We start from the raw sequence: 17,374 nt of genomic DNA on the forward strand, positions 1-17,374 counted from the left end.
TTTCAGTAGATAGGTCTGTAACTACCCTTATGTGTCTACCTTTGTATGTTAGGACCTATTTATCCCTAGCTGCTTTCAGAATTCTCTCTTTATCCTTGTATTTTGCCAGTTTCACTATGATATGTCATGTTGAAGATCGATTCAAATTACATCTGAAGGAAGTTCTCTGTGCCTCTTGGATTTCAATGCCTGTGTCCTTCCCCCAGATCAGGGAAGTTCTCAGCTATGATTTGTTCAAGTACACCTTCAGCCCCTTTCTTATGGAATTCCTATGATACAGATATTGTTCCGTTTGATTGCATCATTTAGTTCTCTAATTCTCCCCTCATACTCTTCAATTTTTTTAATCTTTTTCTCAGCTTCCTCTTTTTCCATAATTTTATCTTCTAATTCACCTAGTCTCTACTCTGCCTCTTCAATCCGTGCTATGGATGCCTCCATTTTATTTTGAACCTCATTTATAGCATATTTTAGTTCCTCATGACTATTTTTTAGTCCCTTGATCTCTGTAGCAATAGATTCTCTGCTGTCCTCTATGCTTTTTTCAAGCCCAGCGATTAATTTTATGACTATTATTTTAAATTCCTGTTCCATTATATTGCTTAAATCGGTTTTGATCAATTTGTTAGCTGTCGCTACTTCCTGGAGTTTCTTTTGAGGAGAATTCTTCCGTTTTGTCATTTTGGGTGGTCCCTGCAGTAGCTCCAAACTGCAGGGCACTTCCCCTGTGCTGTCTGGAGAAACGTGTGCTGGTGGGCGGGGCCGCAGTCAGACCCAATGTCTGCCCCCAGCCCACCTCTGGGGCCACAGTCAGACTCGTGTGTACCTTATCTCCCCCTCTTCCAGGGGCAGGACTCACTGTGGAGTGGTGTGGTCCCTGTCGGGGCTGCTTGCACACTGCCAGGCTTATGGTGCTGCTTTGATGGGATCTGGCTAAGGGTGTATTAGATGGGGTGGATCCGCAAGGTGCACAGGAGCTGGAAAGGCAGGCTTAGAGCTAGCTTTGCCACCGGTGGTCCCCTGTGGGAGGGGCCCTGCAGCACCAGGAGGGAAGCAGGCCCATTGGAGGGATGTATCCACAGAAGCACAGCGTTGGGCGTTTGCACGGTGCAAGCAAATTTGGTGACAGGAACTGGTTCCCTTTGGAATTTTGGCTGGGGGGTGGGAGAGGGAAATGGCACTTGCCAGTGCCTTTGTTCCCCCATCAATCTCTGTCCTTTTGGGACTCAACAACCCTCCCTTCTGGTGTCCTCTTGCCCTCCCCGCTCTCTGAGAGCAGAGCTGTTGACTTTTAACATTCCAGATGTTAGTGCCACTGGCTGTCAGAACTCACGGAGTCTGGCCCCTCCACTTTCGCAAGCCAGACTTTCGGGTCTCTAGCTTGCCTGGCGGGCTGCCCCTCCACTTCCCCCGGCAACCTCCTGCCAGTCCTTGTAGCACGCACTGGCTCTCTGCCCTTCCTATCCTCTTCTGTGGGCCTCTTGTCTACGCTTGGCTCCGGAGAGTCCATTCTGCTAGACTTCTGGCGATTTTCTGGGTTATTCAGGCAGATGTGGGTGGAATATAAGCAATCAGCAGGACGAGGTGAGCCCAGCGTCCTCCTACACTGCCATCTTCTCAGCTATAGCTCCTGTTGGATTTCTGATAGTGATTGCATTAAATCAGAAGATTGCTTTGGGTATAGTATAGACATTTTAATAATATTTGTTTTTATAATCCATGAGCATGGAATATCTTTCCATTTCTTTGTGTCATCTTCAATTTCTTTCATCAATGTTTTATTATTTTCAGAATACAGGGTTTTGACTTCTTTAGTTAGGTTTATTCCTTTGGCTAGGTTTATTATTTTTGGTGCAATTATAAAGGGGATTATTTTCTTAATTTCTCTTTCTTCTTTTTCATTATTGGTAATAAATCTATTGGCAATAGATTTCTATACACTGATTTTGTATTGAGCAACTTTACTGAATTCATTTATCAGCTCTAGTTTTCTTGTGGTCTTTAGGTTTTCTGTGTATATTATGTCATCTGCAAATAGGGCAAGTTTTACTTCTTCCTTACCAATTTGTATGCCGTTTATTTCTTTTTGTTATCTGATTACTGTGGCTAGGTCTACTAGAACTATGTTGAATAAAAATGGTGAGAGTGGACAACCGTGTCTTATTGCTGACCTTAGGGGAAAAGCTCTGTTTTTACTCGTTAAGGATGATGTTAGCTGTAGGTTTTTTATGTATGGCCTTATGTTGAGGTATGTTTCCTCTAAACCTACTTTGTTGAGTGTTTTTTTTTTTTATCATGAATGGATGTTGTACTTTGTCAAAAGCTTTTTCTGCATCTGCTGAAATGATCACATGGTTCTTACCCTTTCTTTCTTTTTTTTAAAACTTTATTATGTGAGAGAGCACACACATGGGGGAAGGGCAGAGAGAGAGGGAGAGAATCCCAAGGAGGCTCCACATTGTCAGCAGAAGCCTGGTGCGGGCCTTGATCTCACGAACCATGAGATCACGACCCAAGCAGAAATCAGGAGTCAGACGCCCAACTGACCTAGCCACCCAGGAGCCCCTCCTTTCTCATATTGATGCAATTGATGTATCACGTCGATTGATTTGAGACTACTAAACCATCCTTACAACCCAGGAATGAGTCCCATTTGATAGTGGTGAATGACTTTTTTAAGTGTATTGTTGAACATGGTTTGCCAGTATTTTGTTGAGGATTTTTCCATCTATATTCATCAGGGATACTGGTCCATAGTTCTCTTTTGTGGTGTCTTTATCTGGTTTTGATATCAAGGTAAGTTTGGCCTCATACAATTGATTTGAAAGTTTTCCTTCCTTTTCTATTTGTTAGACAAACTTAAGAAGAGTATTAACTCTTTTTGGTAGAATTTGCCTGTGAAGTCATCTGGTCCTGGACGTTTGTGTGTTGGGATTTTTTATTTTTAATAAATGATTCATTTTCTTTGCTGGTTATCCATCTGTTCAAATATTCTATTTCTTTTTATGTGTATTTTTCTGTTGTATTCTGCATTCTTCAAATTTTCTACAGTGAACTGGAATTAATTTTATAATTTAAAAAGTTTCATGTTTGCAAAAATTAAGAAACACACAGAATTGAAAGATAAATTCAAATGACTTATATGATACTAACCAGTTGTTTCTTAGACTAATTTCTCTTAAATATTCATTTCCTCCCTTTAAAAATGAGAATAATTTCACTTTCAAAGAATGACTCTGAAGAGTATATGCATGAGTGCAGTCACATAATTCCTAACATATTCAATGCTTGATAAATATGTTGAAAGAAATACAAAAATCTAATGGTCTGAGAATTCATATTTCAAGTAAAATGCAAACTCTCCCATGAAGACCTGAATCAGAACAAGTGAAAAATGTTATTCATTCTTTCACTCTGTTCACTCTTACCTGCAATCCAGTTCAAATTGGACAAAAACACACCACTCTAAATTCAATATAAAAGGCAAACCAAATTGCTACCTTCCTTCCTTGGGGCATCTGTCTGTGTAAAGTCCTCCCTTATACTGGAAAGAAATTTTCAAATTTTGCTCTAAAATTCTCTCTTCCTTCCTAAAGTTGAATGTAAATGCTAGAGAGGACTTATTCAAATCCACATTTGTTCAAGCAGATGCTGAATGAAAGTCACTGAAGTACAATTTCCCACAGCTGATGAGAGCTTGGAAATTCATACACAGTACTGATTCAATTAAACAGGTAATTATCAACTGACCATAGACTGGGATGGAAGCACTTTTAACATAATAAATACCTAAAATTTTAATAGTGGTCAAGGATTCAAGGTTTTTTAATTGTAGACTATAGATATTAAAGACAAAAGATAAGAATTTTCTTTCACTAGAAGAATCTAAAATTACCTTATGTGCTACAGGATTTTTTTCCCATTATGTCGAGTTTCAGATTTTATTGTGTGGCAGGTATGGGAATTGTGAATATCAGTCTTATGACAAATGCATGATTCTTGCTATATCCTTTATTCATTCAGCCCCTGAGCTAGGTAAATGTCTTCATTTTCACACTTCTAAAATAAATAATACAGTTCAAAATATTTCTCTAAGCACGGAGACAAATGGAAACCTGAGTCACCATGTACTTACAACAAACCATCAACTTCTTAGGAAATACAACTGCAGCAGTCCTTAGCTTCACAAGACTAAAAATCCAGATTTAGAAGACAAATAAATTATGACATAATTGTATCTTACTCTTATCAAACACTTTACCAAACTTTCTTTTAGGTGAAAATTTTATTCCTGAATTTCTTTATTTGTAAATCTTACTTATTGGTGATAGAGTTTTAAAATCAGAGAAGAGTTTTAATCTCATCCTTTTGGAGAGAAAAATGACAGAGTCACAGAAGTATAGTTTTTAGAAGCAATAAATGAAAAAAAAACCAAAACCCTATATAGTGTTTTGACATATATGATCTTGTTTCACCTGGACAATCCTATCAGATGATAGCAGTATTCGTGTTTTTAAGTAAGAAACTAAGGTTCAAAGAGGATAAATGACTTTCTTTAGGTCAATGAACTAGAAAGCACCAGAGCCATGATTTGAACGCAGGTCTTTTCACTCTAAACAGTGTTCTTTGTAGTATACAAAATCATTTCTTCTGTGCCATATTTTCTCTCAGGGTAGTTTGTGTAAATGCAAGGATTAAGTGCCAAAGTCTACTAATGTTAATAACTGCACCATCATTTAGAAAACCATTCCTTATTTTCAAATATCTTTTCCCAAAAGTGACTCTAAAAAACAGGTTCTAGCCTCAACATGGCCAAGATGACTCACTAGGAAATTGTTTTTGCATTTCTCATTAAGGAATCCAGTTAGGTAATCTTTTCCCATTCTGTGTTAACAACTTTCATATATTCAGAGATGACTAAAAGAAACAAATAACTTGTCCTTATAACAAAGTATAAATGTAACCATAATTTTGTAAACAACTCTGCAGAATGTTAGCATGGTGGGAAGGGAGGTGAATCAAGAGAAAAGAGATCTGCTGGGAACAAACCTTGGGTTAGTCACTTCAACATGCTGTGCTTCGTCTGCAAAACAGAGTAATGACCTATAGTATATCTGTGAGAATTACACAAAAATGTATATGATGGCAATTTGTAAGGCATCTAGCACTGTATAAATGTAAGAAAACAGAATTCATGATTTTTTCATGTATTGCCTAATGCAGATACTAACCACCATTTAATCAAAATATATAGTTGAACCTATTTTAAGCTATACAAGAGTTACTAAAAAGTGTACAGAAATCAAAGAAAGCAAATCTTGAATAATCTTTTCACTTACATATATTACTTGTAAATTAAAATTTTTACATATTAAGAATGACTCTAAAATGCTAAGTTTACTTTCTATAAATCATATACATTATCAGTCTCATCACTTATTATCTGAAGTGTGTCCTAACAGGCAATGTATCATCTCTTTTTCCAATATAGAATGATCTAAAAATTTGAATTAATCTAATGTTTACACATAAAAGGCATTCAAATATTTACTGACTCTAATGGTGATGTTAACTATCAATTCTCAAAGAATTAAAATATAATGAATGAGATATACTTAATACAAATTACAATAAAAAAACTTAATTTTCCTTAAATGATAGAAACTTCTCTTCAAGATCTTCCCTTGCTCTAAGAATTATTGTTATGTATACAAATTATTGTGCAGTATTTTAATAATAATTCAGCTATCTATGACTTGTGGTTAGAAATTTAATTTATAAGTGTGTTTAATATAAGTTAATAAATGCAATCATATTATTTTCCATATTGTTAATATTATTAAGTTTATTTTTTTATTTAGAGAGAGAGAGAGTGAGTACAAGCAGGGGAAGGTAAGGGAGAGGGGGAGAGAATCCCAAGCAGGCTTTGTGCTGTCAGCACAGAACTGGATGCAATCTCAGGAACTGTGAGATCACGACCTGAGCCAAGATCAAGAGTCGGATGCTTAACCATCTAAGCGACCCAGGTATCCCTCTTCTATTATTTTGTATTAAACTTATCCTATATAACCTCCCACAATAATTAAAATTAAACCCAGTAATATATTCTGTATGTAAAGTTTTTATATCTTTCAAAGAAAATTATGCAACACAATATATAGTTATGTAACATATGCAGCTATCTTGCTCAACTTTTATTTGCTGATCTTCCATTTATAAATGTTTCCTCTATAGTTTACACTTCGAGTTTTTCTTATACTCAAGATCCTTAAAAAAACCTATTTTACAGTACCTTGTAATATAATTCTATTAAACCATGCTATTTCCTTCCTTCCTCATTCCCCAATTATTAGGTTCTTTTTCTTCAGTTTATCTTATCATCTCCTTAAGAAATAATTAACAAAGAATCATTTTTATTTAATGCACTTGAACAAGGAAAAGGGAAGAGAATACGTGCTGCTAAGATGTGCAGGAAAACTGACATCCTTCCTATTGTTGGTCTTCCCTACTGACTAAATTCAAACAAAAATTTTGGGTCATGAAAAAAAGAGATAGCAAAAGTTGAACACCAAAGTATGGACTTTCCATGGCTGACCGAAGAAAAAGATAATTCTGATACCTATAACTTATAAATTGTGTTTATGTCCTACACATGTCTACTTTAACATTTTGAAAGCACTCACTTTTTTTTTTTTAATTTTTTTTTCAACATTTATTTATTTTTGGGACAGAGAGAGACAGAGCATGAACGGGGGAGGGGCAGAGAGAGAGGGAGACACAGAATCCGAAACAGGCTCCAGGCTTTGAGCCATCAGCCCAGAGCCTGACGCGGGGCTCGAACCCTCGGACCGCAAGATAGTGACCTGGCTGAAGTCGGACGCTTAACCGACTGCGCCACCCAGGCGCCCCTGAAAGCACTCACTTTTAATAGTGACAGTACATACCAGCTGACATATTGAATCCAAAGCTTTAAGGAAAAAATAAAGAAAAGCTTTTTGAGAAATTTCTAACTATGCAACTATCATGTAGCAAGTATTTCAGATTTTGCATTAAAAAAAAAGACTTTTTAGATTAGAAAGGCAGGAATTACCAAGAATTTTCTGGTGGTTTTCTGAATTCTTCATTTGTAATTATACCAAACTTCTTACTTCTCATATTAAGTCTCTGAAAATGAATAAAATATTTTATAAGTTTAAGAAACTGTAGTTACATTGGAAACAAAAGATAACTAAAGACAATATTCCTAGTAATAATTCTCAGGAAAAACAACAGATAAAATAATTAAGAACGGTATTTAGAATAGTCAGATATCTATATAATATGTAGAGAATAGTAAAGAAATATACAATTTTCATAGCTTAAGATGAATATAATCTCTTAGACTTCAAAGAATCATAAAGATGGAAAATTTGGCCTACCATATATTAAAATTTCTCATATTGCAATAATTATAAAAAGTTTAGATCTGATAACAAAATAGACTCAACAACGTTAACCAAAAATAATAATAACTCATTTATTGGGCATATAGTATGAGTTAATCAATGTGTTAAATGGTATATATGTCTTATTCATATTTACATTTGATTTAATGACATATTTAGCTCTTGAAAAAAATTTATTATCTCCATTTTATGGATAAAAAAAGCGCAGAGGTTAAGTAACTTAATCAAGGGCATAGAGCTAATATGCTTGAATGCATAATAATATAGCATATGATCTAGGCATTTCAGGTAAACATGAATTATTGAGACAAATGGCTAACATTTTAGAAAAGAAAAGTAGATATCCATGTCATTTCTCATACCAAATGAATTTTCATGAAGATTTTCATTAATAATGTAAAAGTAGCAGAAAAAAATAATAATTACATTTATATAATTTTTAATTGTGATTATTTTTGTTAGAATACCAAGGGAAAAAAAATTTTAAAAAGCCTCTACAATATTTGATTACATAAAACCCTAAAACATCTCTGTGGCAAAATATACTACCATCAAGTTAAATACAAATAATAAACTGGTAATATTATTTTCAACAAAATAGAACAAAGTTTTACTCTCTCCAGCAGAGTGGTTTTATAAATAATAAAACTACTGGTACTCTAAACAGAAAAAGAAATTGGTAAAAAACAGAACAGGGCATTCACAAACGAAGACACAGAATGCTCAATTAACATACAAAAATATTTCATATTCACTAGTAATCAATAAAATGCATACTAAAATAACAGCAAGATATTTTACTTGCCTGATGAGCAAAGATAACTGGCATTGGCAAAGGTGTGGTAAAATCTCCACTGACAATTACTGCTGATGTGAGAGTTAACTACTACCATCTTTTCTGGGAGTAAATGTGGTAACGTATAAAACATCTTTTTAAAATAGTCATATTTTTAGGTGTAAAAATTGCACATCTTACACATTTATCCTAAGCAAATAAATAGGCACATATTTTTATAAAAAAGTTTGTGGGCTGCATTGTTTATAATGGAGAGAAATAACTGGAAGCAAACAAAAATGCAACAATTCGATATGGTTTAAATAAGTTCACACAAATCTATATGATATACTATGCTATGATTTAAATGGTAACACAAATCTTTACTGATATGGTAAACACATATTTACTTAACTGGTAACTGAAATGGCAACACATATTTACTGATACGACAATGTGTTCATGATTACTGATCAGGGAAGCAAGACACAGACCCCCATGTTTAATATTATTTTAATTTCATGAATGCTGTCTATGTGCATAAAAAAAAAAAAAAAGACCTTTTAAAAGAACAGAAATTGGGCCTGGGTAGGAATTTAGGTAACCTTTTCCCTTTTGGTTTTGAATTTTTCACCTTCTCTAAAATGAATAGCAACACTTACACAAATTAATCTAAAAAACAAACAGGAGGTAAAAAGGAGAGAAGCAAATACAGATAATGCTTTTATAATAACAGGTTATAAAGGAGAGAGAGAATGAAGGTGATAGACAATGGGGTAATAGATGAATAAAAAAGAGAGACAGTAGATTCATAGATACCAGGGTTGAGAAAGGGCAATAGCCAAACAAAGGAAAACACACAGCTTGGACCATAGAAAAACAATATTTCAAAATTATTATACAAATAGGTTTGAATCCATGGTCAAAGACCCTTGAACAATTATAGATAAAAAGAAGAGTGGATGCAAAAAATCCACTTATTACCCTATTTCTGACAATATAGTTACCAATGATCTCAATAAAAATAATAATGTCATGGCTCACTCAGGAAACATTATGACTTAATATTTTCCAAGAATCTATATGCAGGACAGAAATGAACATAAAACAAAATGATTAAGCTCATTCATATGAAAGTACTTTGTAAACTGCTCAGATTTACAGCAGTGATACTACTAATCTGTAAAAACTGAGTCTTTGAAGTCAGCCCAGAATGAGAACTGATTTATGAAAACTATCGAGGCAATGTAAGAAACTTTTTAGATATGCTTAGAGCAGGAAGTGAACAAAAAAGACCTGTTTATTTCAAATGATATGTAACTCTGAGGAAGTTGACCTAGATAAAACAACATAGATAAGCGTCTGCTCTGCTTCCTTTTCCTTGCCATATTAAAAAAAAATTCAAATTAGAAAAGGTGGAACATTTATGCAAAACTGACACTGTAGATACAATGTAGATACATTACAGAATCCTATAAATTCTTTGAATTAAAAGTCTCCAAGTGGAGTACCTGGGTGGCTCAGTCGGTTAAGTGTCTGACTCTTGGTCTCAGCTCAGGTCTTGATCTCAGGGTTGTGATTCAAGCCCTGAACTGGGGCCCACAGTGGGCATGGAGCCTACTTAAAAAAAAAAAAAAAAAAAGACAAAGGAAAAAGGAAAAAGAAAAAAGTCTCCAAGGAAATCCCAGATCATCCTGACATGAAAAATAGGTGATGATAATACACTGGCAGCTCAGAAGATCTTCAACCCTTCAGAAGCAGGGATATATATATATATATATATATATATATATATATATATATACACACACACACACACACATATATATATACACACACATATATATGTATATACATATATATATATCCATGCCCCAGTTCTCGACAAAGAAAAATCAGTAAATAGTATCCTCTAGAACTAATGTAACTTTCATGTACATGGGCACACTGAATCATGGTCTATGAGAAGAATATCCAAATTTCTTGGAACACTAAATGACTGAGGTCTAAAGGGAAGTCTCCATTCCTTGCAGTGAGAAATAGTTTCAAGTACTCGCAAGAAGCTAGACAGACATGAAGAAAATGAAGAAAAGATGAAATCTGTTCTTCTTCTACCAGCAGTTAAAATGTTTCCCAAAATTAAAGGTACTAGATGTATCACTCTGCAATTAAACAGAGCTAAGGTGTGTGCCTTACCTCCACTAGAAAGTGGTCCTAATGCTCCATTTCCTCCATCAGTTCCTATCTTTATTTCCTCCTATCCTGCTGGATCCTATGTCTATCTTATTCTGTTAATGATTCCCTCTCTTCTGTACTTTTACACATTCTTCTCTATGCCTCTTTCCTAATATATAAACATGTTCAAAGGGTGGTTTGTTTTTTTTTTTTTAGTATATTTAAAACAAAAATTCTCACTTGGCTTCGTGTCCTACTTTGGCTAACACACTCTATCCTCATTATATTATGCTTCAGGTGTACACTCTTCTTTTCTCATAAACTTGTCAACCCTCTAAAATAAGATATACATTCTTTCTGGTCTACTGAAAGTACTCCTGCTAAGTTCACCAATGGTCTCTAACCTATTAAAACTAAAGGATATTCTGCAATCCTTGTCTTATTTGACCTCTCCTAAGCATTTAATACTGACTTTACCCTTCTTCCTGAAGTTATCATTTCCCTTGGCTTTTGGGATGACTGTTGCTTGATCTCCCCTGCCTCTGCAACATTTTTTTTTTTTTTGGTTGTCTCATCTCAACAATATAGATGGGCTCATCCTGTTCCTTAAAACATTAGTGTTGTTCAGGATTCCATTCTTATTTTCTAAATAAGTGTATAAATAAATGTAGTTCTAAATTTTCTTCCTCTCAGTATGCTCTTTGAATAACTTATCTACAACAGAGGCTTCACTTACACGACAATTATTTCAAGTCTGCATTTTCAGCTACATCCTCTGCTCCAAGTCATATACATGGTTTACTAAATATCTAAATGTGCATGGTCCCTAGGCACTTAATGGGGATAAAACCAAAACAAAACCAGTGTGTAACTTTCAAATTAGTACAAAACAAACAAACAAAAACCTTCCACTGGAACCAAAAGTAAAAACATCCACAATCACAGTAAAACATTTTAACATCCTCTTTCAGTACTCAATATCTAACAAAAAAACAAAAGTTCATGCATGTTTGTGTTAACACAATTAACAAGCCTCAGCTGATCTAATGAAAGGGTGTATGTAGTGTGTGTGTATGTGTGTGTGTGTGTGTGTATAAATCCATACTCAACAAATGGATGTTCTTTTCAAGAACATTTGTAACAGATTTATTTTCTAAAGCTATAATAATTAAAAACTGTGTATTAACTCTAAGACAAACAAAACCAATGAAATAGAATAGGGAATTCAAAAATCAGTGGAGGTAGGATATGCCTCAGTAATAAATATCATTAGGATAACTGAAAACTGATAATCTGTATGATAAAAAATATTTGAATACATACAAAATAAATTCTAGATGAACTCAATTCTTAAGTGTGGCAATGTTGAACTTTAGCTGAACCCTGTGTTCTCTGAAAGAAGTGGTAGTTGAAAAATCCCTCCACTTTTTTTGTGTTTCCAGAACCAATTAACTACAAAAGATCACTCTGTTCTAACTTATTGCTAGATATGACCCACTTCTACCCTTCCTCAGTGACTATAACTTCCTTGTTTACCTGCCTTTATAAAATTCAGGTCCCCTTCTTTTGAGATGTTCCTAATGAATGTTGTCACTCCTGCAATACCCTCAATAAAATCATCTTTTTAATTTCTGGTGACTCTAATGTATGAAAAACAAAGTAGAAGAACTGTTGAAAGAAAACATGAGAGAAAATCTTGTTAACTCTGGGGCAAGTAAGAATTTCCTGACTGACGTGGATAAACTTCAAAAATACCGTTCAAGTGAAAAAAGTTGCAGAAAAAACTCTGCATTTATATATTATATAAAGTTTAAAAAGTCTGTGTGCATGTGTGTAATTAGTGATACAAAACTATGTGATAAAAATTTAAACTATGGACAAAAAGGATACATATCAACTTTAGAATAGTTATTACCTGTTGTGAGAGAGGGAAGTGAATAGCATGGGAGGGGAGCAAGTTTTGCTGGATATATATCTTCCTCTTTTTTTAAATATGAAACTTATTGTCAAATTGGTTTCCATACAACACCCAGTGCTCGTCCCAACAGGTTCCCTCCTCAATGCCCATCACCCACTTTCCCCTCCCTCTCACCCCCCATCAACTCTCAGTTTATTCTGTTTTTAAGAGTCTCTTATGGTTTGCCTCCCTCCCTCCCTCCCTCCCTCTCTTTTTTTTTCCTTCCCCTCCCCCATGGCTTAAAGTTTCTCAGGATCCTCATAAGAGTGAAAACATATGGTATCTGTCTTTCTCTGTATGACTTATTTCACTTAGCATAACACTCTCCAGTCCCATCCACATTGCTACAAAAGGCCATATTTCATTCTTTCTCATTGCCAAATAGTATTCCACTGTATATACAAACCATAACTTCTTTATCCATTCATCAGTGGATGGACATTTAGGCTCTTTCCATAATTTGGCTATTGTTGAGAGTGCTGCTGTAAACATTGGGGTACAAGTGCCCCTACGCATCAGCACTCCTGTATCCCTTGGGTAAATTCCTAGCAGTGCTATTGCTGGGTCATAGGGTAGGTCTATTTTTAATTTTTTGAGGAACCTCCACACTGTTTTCCAGAGTAGCTGTAGCAGTCTGCAGTCCCACCAACACTGCAAGACGGTTCCTGTTTCTCCACATCCTTGCCAGCATCTACAGTCTCCTGATTTGTTCATTTTAGCCACTCTGACTGGCGTGAGGTGGTATCTGAGTGTGGTTTTGATTTGTATTTCCCTGACGAGGAGTGACGTTGAGCATCTGTTCCTGTGCCTGTTGGCCATCTGGATGTCTACTTTAGAGAAGTGTCTATTCATGTCTTCTGCCCGTTTCTTCACTGGATTATTTGGTTTTTGGGTGTGGAGTTTGGTGAGCTCTTTATAGAGTTTGGATACTAGCCCTCCGTCTGATATATCATTTGCAAATATCTTTTTTTGATTCCCAAACCAGACAGAGACCAAGCAAAAAAAAGAGAACTACAGGCCAATATCCCTGATGAATATGGATGCAAAAATTCTCAAAAAGATACTAGCAAATCAAATTCAGTAGCATATAAAAAGAATTATTCACCATGATCAAGTGGGATTCATTCCTGGGCTGCAGGGCTGGTTCAATATTCGCAAACCAATCAATGTGATACATCACATTAATAAAAGAAAAGATAAGAACCATATGATCTTGTCATTGATGCAGAAAAAGCATTTGACAAAATTCAGCATCCTTTCTTAATAAAAACCCTCGAGGAAGTCGGGATAGAAGGAACATACTGAAACATCATAAAAGCCATTTATGAAAAGCCCAAAGCTAGTATCATCCTCAATGGGGAAAACTGAGAACTTTCCCCCTGAGATCAGGAACACGACAGGGATGTCCACTCTCACCGCTGTTGTTTAATGTAGTGTTGGAAGTTCTAGCATCAGCAATCAGACAACAAAAGGAAATCAAAGGCATCAAATTTGGCAAAGATGAAGTCAAGCTTTCACTTTTTGCAGATGACATGATATTATACATAGAAAACCTGACAGGCTCCACCAAAAGTCTGCTAGAACTGATACATGAATTCAGCAAAGTCACAGGATACAAAATTAATGTACAGAAATCAGTTGCATTCTTATACACTAATAATGAAGCAATAGAAAGACAAATAAAGAAACTGACCCCATTCACAATTGCACCAAGAAGCATAAACTACCTGGGAATAAACCTAACCAAAGAGGTAAAAGATCTGTATGCTGAAAACTATAGAAAGCTTATGAAGGAAATTGAAGAAGATATAAAGAAATGGAAAAACATTCTGTGCTCATGGATTGCAAGAATAAATATTGTTAAAATGTCAATACTACCCAAAGCAATCTACACGTTCAATGCAATCCCTATCAAGCATTCTTCTCGAGGCTAGAACAAGCAGTCCTAAAATTTGTTATGAAACCACAGAAGACCCCGAATAGCCAAAGTAATATTGAAGAAGAAGACCAAAGCAGGAGGCATCACAATCCCAGGCTTTAGCCTCTACTACAAAGCTGTAATCATCAAGACAGCATGGTGTCGGCACAAAAACAGACACATAGACCAATGGAATAGAACAGAGACTCCAGAACTGAACCCACAAAAGTATGGGCAACTAATCTTTGACAAAGCAGGAAAGAATATCCAATGGAAAAAAGACAATCTCTTTAACAAATGGTGCTGGGAGAACTGGACAGCAACATGCAGAAGAATGAAACCAGACCACTTTCTTACACCATTCACAAAAATAAACTCAAAATGGATGAAGGACCTGAATGTGAGACAGGAAACCATCGAAACCCTAGAGGAGAAAGCAGGAAAAAGCCTCTCTGACCTCAGCCGCAGCAATTTCTTAACTTGACACATCTCCAAAGGCAAGGGAATTAAAACCAAAAATGAACTATTGGGACCTCATGAAGATAAAAAGCTTCTGCACTGCAAAGGAAACCATCAACAAAACTATATCTTCCTTTTAAAAAGGATTTACAGAAGAGACACCTGGGTGGCTCAGTCAGCTGAGCGGCTCACTTTGGCTCAAGTCATGATGTCACAGTTCTGAGTCTGACCCCTGCACTGGGCTCTGCGCTGACAGCATGGAGCCCGCTTTGTATCCTCTGCCCCTGACCTCTCTGCACCTCCCGCTCTCTCTCTCTCTCTCAAAATTAAATAAACCTTTTTTTAAAAAGGGTTTACAGGGAGTCTGGGTGGCTCAGTCGGGTAAGCGTCCGACTTGGTTAAGCATCCGACTTCAGCTCAGGTCATGATCTCGTGGTTTGTGAGTTCGAGCCCCACGTTTGGCTCTGTGCTGACAGCTCAGAACCTGGAGCCTACTTCAGATTCTGTGTCTCTCCATCTCTCGGCCCCTCCCCTGCTCATGCTCTGTGTCTCTCTGTCTCTCAATAATAAATAAACGTTGAAAAATAATTTAAAAAGTTAAAAAAAAAAAGGATTTACAGCAAAGTTTCAAATAGCTAAAGAATTTTGTTAAAACACAGAATTGTGATTCAATAGGTTGGGAATGGGGGATAGGCTGAGATTCTGCATTTCTAATAAACTCCCAGGTGATATGTTAATGCTGCTAGGCCAAGGACCACACTTTAGATCCTTGAATTTAAAGAAAATATGGCTAATTTGATTAAACCTAAATGGTAAGCATAAAAGTCTATTATATTCTGGTATGTTTGAATTAACTCATAAATAAATATGAAGTTGAAGAGAACTTCTGGCAGCCTCCTTGAGGCACCACAACGCAGTAGTAAATAATCCCTGTCTCAACTGTATATACATACATTTAAAGCTGTTCTCATTTTGTGACACAGACAATATGTTTACAAATACACAAACACATAAAAAAAGGAAATTACCTGAGATTCTAAAAAAATGTCAGGAGAGTAGCTTAAATTCTTATAACACTAATTATTAATAAAATCATTAATATGTTATTAATAATTAATTAGTGGTAAAATTTTACTTTTTTTTCATTTAGTTACTAAAGTTGACAAATTTCTTAGTTAATTTAATCCTAACCTCTTCATCTGTCATTGATGAGATACTCCTGAGGGACACTTTTTGAGGTGTCCTTACACTATTAAAAAAATGGAATAGCATTAATTCAGATTAACATTTAGAATATAATAATTCAGATTAATTTGTAAAGTGACATAAGTAAATGACTTCACTAAAATCTCTGCTTAATAATTGTATATTTTCTGTACTTGAAGATGTGGGTTTAGGAAGTTTACATCAATTGATTAAGACAATCATTAAGCATAGAGTATAAAGTCTCTGAAGGCCAGAGCTTTGGTGTGGTTTGTTCTCTGCTATTTCTTAGCATCTAAAACACTCCTGGTATATAAAAGCCCTTAACAAATAACTGTAAAATAAATAAATAAATTTCATTTAGTGATTCCAGTGTACGAGGATGTTTTAAAGCCTCTAAAGATAAAAACAAAATATGGCTTGTCCTTCAGGTGTCAAAATTTGGTGGGGATGATGGACACATAATTTTTATCTTATATATTATAAAATCATACATGTAAACAATATTGACGTATTTAGAAACCTATATATTTTTATACAGTAGAAAAAAAAGGAAGGTCATGTAAAAAAGGAGGAAATATATATTCAGAGAGAGGAACTATATATAAAGAAGTGTATAATGTGAAAATAGGTGAGGTGGCAAGGATGGTAAAATAGGTACGAGATGCTATGAAAACATAATAAGGAGAGAATGCTCAATTTGCTCAAGAAGATCAAGAATTAATTCTCAAGAATTACCATTAATTTTGAGTGTTGTAGGATAAATCAAAGTTTGATGGGTGACTCTGAACTGACCTGGGATAGAGTAGAGCAGGAGGTAGCAGGTAGCAGAAAGTTGGGAGACAGATATTCTAAAGAGAGGAATGTGTAGAAAAGCAGGAAAACCAAGGAGTATTTTAGAAAATGTCAAGCAATTTAGCATGTCAAAACTTGGGGTAGAAGAGAAAAAAATGATTGGAAATGAACTGAAAAAATAGAAGCCAGGCTATAACGTGCTTGATACATCATACTAAGAATTTTGATTTATAACAATGATTATAAGCAAGAAGAATGGTTTGATTAGATTTGTATTTGAGAGTCTTTGGTAGCAACAGGAAATATGAATAAGTAGGTAGGACTAAAGAAAAAAAGAGATCTTTCAATATGGTTGAGGCCAAAAGTGATTAGAGTTTGGACTAGGACAGTAGTTTTGATGAGTGAAGCAATTCAAGAGCTTTTTGGAGGTAGAACGGACAAGATGATCATGGAGATGTTAAAACAGCTGCCATATTCCTGACTTAGGAGATTGAGCGCAGTGTGCAATAGTGATTATATGTATACAGATGCATGTGTGCTAAAAGCATATATGTATACATAAGACAAAACATGTGAACAGAGAAGCGTGTGGGCACACAAGAAAGATGGAGAAGACAACATATAAAATGAAGTATATATAATGTGTA

General features: G+C 35.3%; 1 long non-coding RNA gene across 3 annotated transcripts in view; it reads right to left on the bottom strand.

Annotated features, from left to right (window-relative positions):
* The window catches only part of LOC125171888 (uncharacterized), a 44,080-nt gene that overhangs the window by 16,378 nt on the left and 10,328 nt on the right, over window positions 1–17,374 (bottom strand). For 2 of the 3 annotated variants that reach the window (XR_007154477.1, XR_007154475.1), the window contains exon 3: window positions 7,091–7,164. This is a non-coding gene — a long non-coding RNA (uncharacterized LOC125171888). Of the gene's footprint in view, window positions 1–6,891; window positions 6,968–7,090; window positions 7,165–17,374 lie in introns of those variants that run through there. The other variant, XR_007154476.1, reaches the window with a different exon arrangement.

The sequence above is a fragment of the Prionailurus viverrinus genome, chromosome C1 (assembly GCF_022837055.1).
Source record: "Prionailurus viverrinus isolate Anna chromosome C1, UM_Priviv_1.0, whole genome shotgun sequence".
In the NCBI taxonomy this organism is placed as follows: Eukaryota; Metazoa; Chordata; class Mammalia; order Carnivora; family Felidae; genus Prionailurus; species Prionailurus viverrinus.